Source organism: Crinia signifera, chromosome 2 (genome assembly GCF_055691185.1).
Source record: "Crinia signifera chromosome 2, ASM5569118v1, whole genome shotgun sequence".
NCBI lineage: Eukaryota > Metazoa > Chordata > Amphibia > Anura > Myobatrachidae > Crinia > Crinia signifera.
Window position 1 is genome coordinate 28863465 of NC_139218.1, and position 8835 is coordinate 28872299.

The 8835-nt window shown below is 42.1% G+C and overlaps 1 long non-coding RNA gene across 3 annotated transcripts in view; it reads right to left on the reverse strand.

Annotated features, from left to right (window-relative positions):
* LOC146059541 (uncharacterized) overlaps window positions 1-8604 on the reverse strand; it is a 63409-nt gene extending 54805 nt beyond the window's left edge. For 2 of the 3 annotated variants that reach the window (XR_014470267.1, XR_014470268.1), the window contains exon 1: window positions 8444-8557. This is a non-coding gene — a long non-coding RNA (uncharacterized LOC146059541). Of the gene's footprint in view, window positions 1-8443 lie in introns of all 3 variants that reach the window. The other variant, XR_014470266.1, reaches the window with a different exon arrangement.
* Window positions 8605-8835: the final 231 nt, after the last annotated feature.

The window sequence follows — 8835 nt, forward strand, 5'->3', positions numbered from 1 at the left end:
TCATTGATATTGCTTATGCTTGTGACATCTTGTGACATCCTGTGACATCTTGTGCTGCTGCGATTTATTAGATAGAGAGAGAGTTAGAGAGAGAGAGATAGAGAGAGATAGAGAGAGATAGAGAGGCCTAGTGCTATATTTTGTGCTGCTGCAGTGTGATAGAGCTATAGATAGAGAGATAGAGAGAGATAGAGAGAGATAGAGAGAGAGAGATAGAGAGAGAGATAGTGACAGATTGTGCTATATATTTTTTATATAACTGAAAGAGATAGAGAGAGATAGAGAGGCCTAGTGCTATATTTTGTGCTGCTGCAGTGTGATAGAGCTATAGATAGATAGAGAGAGATAGAGAAAGAGAGATAGAGAGATAGTGACAGATTGTGCTATATATTTTTTATATAACTGACTGCTGCCCCCCCTTTTGTGCTGATCAGTATAAATTAACTGATCAGCAACTTTTTGGGGGCGCAGGTTTTTTTTTATATATAGATATACCTGTCAGTGCTGCTGCTGCAGTGTCATAGAGTGATAGATAGTGAGAGATAGAGAGATAGAGAGAGATAGTGACAGAGAGTGATAGAGAGTGCTAAATTTTGTGTCTGCTGCCCCCGCCTTTTGTGCTGATCACTATATCTGAGGTGATCAGCAACTTTTTGGGGGTACAGAGGTTTTTTTTTTTATATATACCTGTCAGTACCACCAAAGGTTGTGCACCTGCTGCCCCTCACTGGTAATCAGTGTCGCATCACTGATCACCTTTTTTTATTTTTTGTGAGTGCTGTGGTCTTTTTTACATTTTTTTTTTTACACACACTGTGATTTTGTGTGTGTCCTGTGGCCACTGTGCGCTGATCAGTGACGTACATCACTGATCAGCTTTTTCGGCACAGGGTTGATCTATTTTTTTTTTTTTTGGATCAAATTCCTGTTGCCTTTGAGCGCTGTTCAGTGACGGACGTTACTGACCAACATCTGTGCTCAATTTTTGGCGCAGGACCTTTTTTTTTTTTTAACCCCTTCCATTTTTTTTTTTTTAACCCCTTCCATTTTTTTTTTTTTAACCCCTTCCATTTTTTTTTTTTAACCCCTTCCATTTTTTTTTTTTTTTAACCCTTCAATTTTTTTTTTTTTGTATTTTTTTTTTTCTGCACTACATACACACTACACACTACATCCCCCCGGGTTGAAATAAAGTTTGTACCCCCCCCTACACTATACATGTGTTGAAACATTTCACTACCAGTAACACAAAAATATAAATGGCATCCCAAATGTCATCCCAAATGTCGTCCCAGTCATCCAGGAGAATGTATTCGGTGGAGGAGGCATATGCCATGCTTGCCTCTGACTCTGACACAGCCAGTGAGGCAAGCGGGGAATTTGAAGGATTTGTCTTAAGCTCCTCTTCCTCCTCTGATGATGAGGGACCCCCTCAAAGACGCCCCCGTAGAGCAGCTGAGACCCCCCCCCCAATAATTGATCTCGTATGGACCCCACCACCAGACAATTTTGAGCCCCAGGTTCCTGAGTTTTTGGCCATCCCAGGAATCCAATTTGATTCAACAGGTCTCAGAGAAATTGACTTTTTCAAATTATTTTTCTCTGATGATTTTATAAATTTAATGGTGGACCAAACTAATTTATATGCCCAGCAGTTTATTGCTCAAAACCCCACGTCATCATTTGCTAGGTGGACCCCTGTAGATGCAGTAGAGATGATGACGTTTTGGGGTCTGGTGTTACATATGGGCATAGTAAAAAAGCCACAAATTAGGCAATATTGGAGTACAGATGTTCTGTACAGCACCCCATTTCACCGTATGGCCATGCCCCGGGCTCGTTTTGAGGCAATCCATAAATTTATACATTACACCGATAATGCACAGTGCCCACCCAGAGATGATCCCACCTTTGACAGGCTATTCAAAGTCAGGCCGGTCATTGATCATTTCAGTGCCAAATTTGCAGAGCTATACATCCCTGATAAATGTATTAGTATCGACGAGTCCCTTATACATTTTAAAGGAAGGGTTAAATTCCGCCAGTACCTTCCCAGTAAGAGGGCAAGGTATGGCATAAAAATGTATAAGCTGTGTGAAAGCACCACAGGGTACACCCACAAGTTTAGGGTATATGAAGGGAAGGATTCAAGAATTGAACCGCCAGAATGCCCCCCCTCCCTCGTAGGTGTTAGTGGAAAAATTGTCTGGGATTTAGTGCACCCCTTCCTGGATAAAGGTTATCACCTCTATGTGGATAACTTTTACACCAGCATCCCCCTGTTTAAGGCCCTTGGTTCAAGAGGTACAGCAGCTTGCGGTACTGTGCGCAAGAACCAAAGAGGCCTCCCCAAAACGCACATTGCCCAAGTACTAAGAAGGGGTGAAAGCAGGGGAATATGCACCGAAAATATGTTGTTGGTCAAATATAAGGACAAGAGGGATGTCCTTATACTGACAACAATTCATGGAGACAGTACCACCTCCATCCCTGTACGAGGTACCAGTACCCACACCTCAAAACCAAATTGTATCCTAGATTACAATAAGTACATGGGCGGAGTGGATCTTTCAGATCAGGTACTGAAGCCGTACAGTGCCCTGCGGAAAACAAATATCTGGTACAAGAAGCTGGCCGTGTATATCATCCAGATGGCACTGTATAACGCTTACGTGCTATTCCGTTCTACCGGCCAGAGGGGGACATTTATGCACTTTCAAGAGGAAGTCATAAAGGGCCTAGTATTTGGGAACCAGCAGGCAGAGGGCCCCAGTACTTCTAGTACTGGCCCCCGTATTGTACCAGGGCAGCATTTTCCCAACGAAATCCCCTCCACTGCAAGAAAGGGCAGGACACAAAAAAGGTGCAAAGTTTGCTATAAAAAGGGAATAAGAAAGGAAACTATTTTCCACTGTGAAACTTGCCCCGACAAACCCGGCCTATGTATGAAGGAGTGTTTCAAAATATACCACACATCTATGGATTATTAGGTTCATCATTTCACCGTGCTTCGGGGGTCTTGCTAATGCCATATAGCACCCACCATTCATTCCACCAGAATCTGAGCTGCAAAATCCAAAAATCACTCCTTCCCTTCTGAGTCCTGCCATGCACCCAACTGGTATTTTTTGGTCACATGTGAGGCATTGCCGTACTCGGGAGAAATTGGGGCACAGACTTTGGGGTGCTTTGTCTCCTTCATTCCTTGTGAAAATGAAAAATTTTGAGCCAGAACTGCATTTTTGTGTAAAAAAAATGTAATTTTTCATTTTCACAGCCCAGTTGTACCACAATTGGTGAAACCCCTGGGGGTTTGAAATGTACACTATACCCCTAGATGAATTCCCTGAGGGGTGTACTTTGCAAAATGGGGTGACTTGTGGGGGGGTTCCACTGTATTGGTAATGCAACATAGCACCCACCATTCATTCCACCAAATCTGTGCTCCAAAATCCAAAAATCACTCCTTCCCTTCTGAGTCCTGCCATGCGCCCAACTGGTATTTTTTGGTCACATGTGAGGCATTGCCGTACTCGGGAGAAATTGGGGCACAGATTTTGGGGTGCTTTTTCTCCTTCATACCTTCTGAAAATGAAAAATTTTGAGCCAGAACTGCATTTTTGTGTAAAAAAATGTAATTTTTCATTTTCACTGCCCACTTGTATCAAAATTGGTGAAACCCCTGGGGGTTTGAAATGTACACTATACCCCTAGATGAATTCCCTGAGGGGTGTACTTTGCAAAATGGGGTGACTTGTGGGGGGGTTCCACTGTATTGGTGCTTGGGGGGTCTTGCTAATGCGACATAGCACCCACCAAAATTCCACCAGAATCTGAGCTGCAAAATCCAAAAATCACTCCTTCCCTTCTGAGTCCTGCCATGCACCCAACTGGTATTTTTTGGTCACATGTGAGGCATTGCCGTACTCGGGAGAAATTGGGGCACAGCTTTTGGGGTGCTTTTTCTCCTTCATACCTTCTGAAAATGAAAAATTTTGAGCCAGAACTGCATTTTTGTGTAAAAAAATGTAATTTTTCATTTTCACTGCCCACTTGTATCAAAATTGGTGAAACCCCTGGGGGTTTGAAATGTACACTATACCCCTAGATGAATTCCCTGAGGGGTGTACTTTGCAAAATGGGGTGACTTGTGGGGGGGTTCCACTGTATTGGTGCTTGGGGGGTCTTGCTAATGCGACATAGCACCCACCAAAATTCCACCAGAATCTGAGCTGCAAAATCCAAAAATCACTCCTTCCCTTCTGAGTCCTGCCATGCACCCAACTGGTATTTTTTGGTCACATGTGAGGCATTGCTGTACTCGGGAGAAATTGGGGCACAGATTTTGGGGTGCTTTTTCTCCTTCATACCTTCTGAAAATGAAAAATTTTGAGCCAGAACTGCATTTTTGTGTAAAAAAATGTAATTTTTCATTTTCACTGCCCACTTGTATCAAAATTGGTGAAACCCCTGGGGGTTTGAAATGTACACTATACCCCTAGATGAATTCCCTGAGGGGTGTACTTTGCAAAATGGGGTGACTTGTGGGGGGGTTCCACTGTATTGGTGCTTGGGGGGTCTTGCTAATGCGACATAGCACCCACCAAAATTCCACCAGAATCTGAGCTGCAAAATCCAAAAATCACTCCTTCCCTTCTGAGTCCTGCCATGCACCCAACTGGTATTTTTTGGTCACATGTGAGGCATTGCTGTACTCGGGAGAAATTGGGGCACAGATTTTGGGGTGCTTTTTCTCCTTCATACCTTCTGAAAATGAAAAATTTTGAGCCAGAACTGCATTTTTGTGTAAAAAAATGTAATTTTTCATTTTCACTGCCCACTTGTATCAAAATTGGTGAAACCCCTGGGGGTTTGAAATGTACACTATACCCCTAGATGAATTCCCTGAGGGGTGTACTTTGCAAAATGGGGTGACTTGTGGGGGGGTTCCACTGTATTGGTGCTTGGGGGGTCTTGCTAATGCGACATAGCACCCACCAAAATTCCACCAGAATCTGAGCTGCAAAATCCAAAAATCACTCCTTCCCTTCTGAGTCCTGCCATGCGCCCAACTGGTATTTTTTGGTCACATGTGAGGCATTGCCATACTCGGGAGAAATTGGGGCACAGACTTTGGGGTGCTTTGTCTCCTTCATTCCTTGTGAAAATGAAAAATCTTGAGCCAGAAGTGCATGTTTGTGTAAAAAAATGTAATTTTTCATTTTCACAGCCCAGTTGTACCAAAATTGGTGAAACCCCTGGGGGTTTGAAATGTACACTATACCCCTAGATGAATTCCCTGAGGGGTGTACTTTGCTAAATGGGGTGACTTGTGGGGGGGTTCCACTGTATTGGTGCAACATAGCACCCACCATTCATTCCACCAAAATCTGTGCTGCAAAATCCAAAAAACACTCCTTCCCTTCTGAGTCCTGCCATGCACCCAACTGGTATTTTTTGGTCACATGTGAGGCATTGCCGTACTCGGGAGAAATTGGGGCACAGATTTTGGGGTGCTTTTTCTCCTTCATACCTTGTGAAAATGAAAAATTTTGAGCCAGAACTGCATGTTTGTGTAAAAAAATGTAATTTTCCATTTTCACATCCCAGTTGTACCAAAATTGGTGAAACCCCTGGGGGTTTGAAATGTACACTATACCCCTAGATGAATTCCCTGAGGGGTGTAGATTGCAAAATGGGGTGACTTGTGGGGGAGGTTCCTAACTTTTAGCACTTATGGTGCCTAGAAACCTACATGGTGCCTAAAAAAAAATCTCATAAAAAGGAGGCTCCAAAATCAAGTAGGTGCTCCTTCTATTATGAAGCCTGTGGTTTGGTCAACGTGCACACTAGGGCCACATATAGGATATTTTTGAAAACAAAAGAATTGGGGGAATCAATTTTTAGTTACATTTCTCTAGTAAAATCTACTGTATTCGTTAGAAAAATGTATTAAAATTGAAACTCTGCAAAAAAAAAGAAATTTTGAAATTTCACCTACACTTTGTTTTAATTCCTGTGAAACACCTAAAGGGTTAACAAACTTCCAAAATGCTGTTTTGAATACTGTGAGGGGTGCAGTTTTTGAAATGGCATCATTTATGGGGGTGTCTCACATACAAGTCCCTCAAAGTCACATCAGAACTGAACTGATCCCTAAAAAAATCAGTGTTTGAAATTTTCTTGAAAATTTGAGAATTTGCTATTCATATTGTAAGCCTCCTAGTGTCCAAAAAAATTAAAAGAAAGTTGAAATAATGATGGAAACATAAAGTAGACATATGGTCTATGTTAGTTATTAACTATTTTGAGTGGTATGATTATTTGTCTCACAAGCAGAAAATTTAACATTTTGCAAATTGCTAAATTTTCCATTTTTTCACGATATTTTGGTATTTTTCACAAAAAAACACAGACTGTATCGACCCAAATTTACCACTAACTTGAAGTACAATGTGTCACGAGAAAACAATCTCAAAATCACTGGGATAAGTAAAAGCAAAAAAAAGTTATCCCCACTTAAGTGAGACATGTCAGATTTGAAAAAAAGGGCTCTGTCATGAAGGCACAAACTGGCTCTGTCATGAAGGGGTTAACAAACGTTAAAAGGTTATTGATACATCTGCCTCAATATTACTTGATAAATAGACCCCTTTGATGCATTGTTTTGCCTATTAAATATAACACTTGCCATTGCCATGTGCACTAATTAACATCATTCTGTATACTATATATGCCGTAGATAGAGTATATTGTTGCCCCTCTACATCTATCCTCAATAATAATAACACAGAGTTATTAACATTAACACCATTTGATAGGCTCAGCAGACCTTTTTTGTGTGTAATAAAGTTGAGCCTCCTCTGCTCCTAACAGAAGTGGTCACAGAAAGTAATTAAACATACACAGGCCAATTTTAAAAAAGAATTGAGATCTGTCAGCAATTTAATAATGTTGCTGCCCAGAAGGTACAGTCTGTCCTCTGTCCTTCAATAAATTGCTTTGCAGCTAGAACCTTTTCTTTGCTTTATTTTGTGCGAATAAATATTGCAGGGGAAAGGCGAAAGTGGCTACGCACCGATGAATTACTGGCTGTCTAATAGAAAAATGGAGGAAATACAAATGTACATTAGATCTGGAACTGGCACTCACCATTGATGCCTTTGGGCATGATTCAGACTTGTTCGCTAGGCTGCGTATACGTACAGCATACATACTAATGGGGCTGCCCGGCACCCCCTACCCTTCTCCACCCCCAGCTCGCCATGTAGGGTGCGAGCACCCGGCAAACCAAATGTTCGCCATGGGTGCACGCACCCTGCATCTGCACATGTGCAGAAATGCGCCTGCGCAGATGCACAACATCGGTCCTCCGTGCGAATGCATGGAGTATTGAATGGATCTGAATAAGGTCCTTAGTTTGCTGTTGGATTTGCTGTCTACTGCTGGTCCCTGCTTCTGGGTCCTGTACCAGTCCTGTGTCCTCTGCCTGGCACTGTGGTACCCAGGAGGTTGAGATAAGTGCACCCCCTTTCATTCATTGTGCCTTACTACCATTATGTGAGAGATTCTGTTTAGAGTTATATTGTCTCTCTTCCAGGCCAAGTGTCTTCTAAGACACTGTGTCATTTTACTTGTTTACTATTTTGTGTAACATCTTCATGCATTGTTCCATTTACCAGCATTATACTCGTGAGTTACTATTGTTTAACAACTTCATGCATTGTAGCATTCATTAACACTGCTTGTATGAATGTTATTATTTCCTATATCTTCATGCAGGGTGGTTTTCTGTAATTTGTATGCAGAGCGGTGGGATCATTAGTTCTGTGCTTTTACCTCCTTACTAGGCCTCTAGGGCCTGTTTGGGGGTCATTCCTTGAATTACCCATTGGGACCAATTGTCTGTTTGTTTGTTTACTGGGTTTTAGTTCGTTTTTCCTCTTGTCCACTTTAGAGGTATCAGGCACCTTGTTTCCTATAAGACCTGGTATCACCTACTAAGGCCGGACCTATTCGGCCCCACAAACTTAGTTATTATAAGAATAATAGAAGAAGCAAATGGACTTGGAGGCAGGGCCCGGGGTATCATGCAGGCAAGCGTGTTATACACATGGGCCTGACACACTGCACTGCGTCAGGTCCTTGTCCACTACAGTACTGTAACACACACAGTATATATAATATATATATAGATTCTACTGTATATGCAATTCCTGTGGGGTACTGGATGGTCTATATAGATTAATATGCATGGCGGCTGTGTCTCGGGAATGCATGACCGTCCATTACCCCAGGAATTATTTTTTTTACCCCTGTTCCCTGACCACTAGGTTAGAGGCTTATCACTCTCAATTTCATCACTTTCAAGGCTTAGTACATCTCGCCCTCTGTATAAGACAGAAGTCCCCTGCTCAGCTCCTATGAAATACCTGTTTAATACCTGGATAAAAAGCTGTTCCAACATCCCTGCATCACTGCCCACTTGCAGTATTCACTCACCGGCCCACGAGCTGTATAAAACCCCTCTATCCTCAAGCTCTGCTCCCATCGCCAGTGTTCATGTAACACTGAGTAAGGCTGTACCTGTTATCTATCAATAAACCAACACCACTGGTCTAAAGGTTACAGGCTGATATCAGACAAGCTACAAAATTCCATTCAATTAAATTGTAGATTTTGTTCCTGCCACATGATCACTCTGCATAGTAACGTGACAGGATCCTGGACGCTCTATAGATTATAATAACAAATGAAAAAAACACATTTCTTTAGGGAACAAAAGCTAGCTGCATAGCCCACAAGGGTACAGTATGTAATCAGTCCTGTAGATAT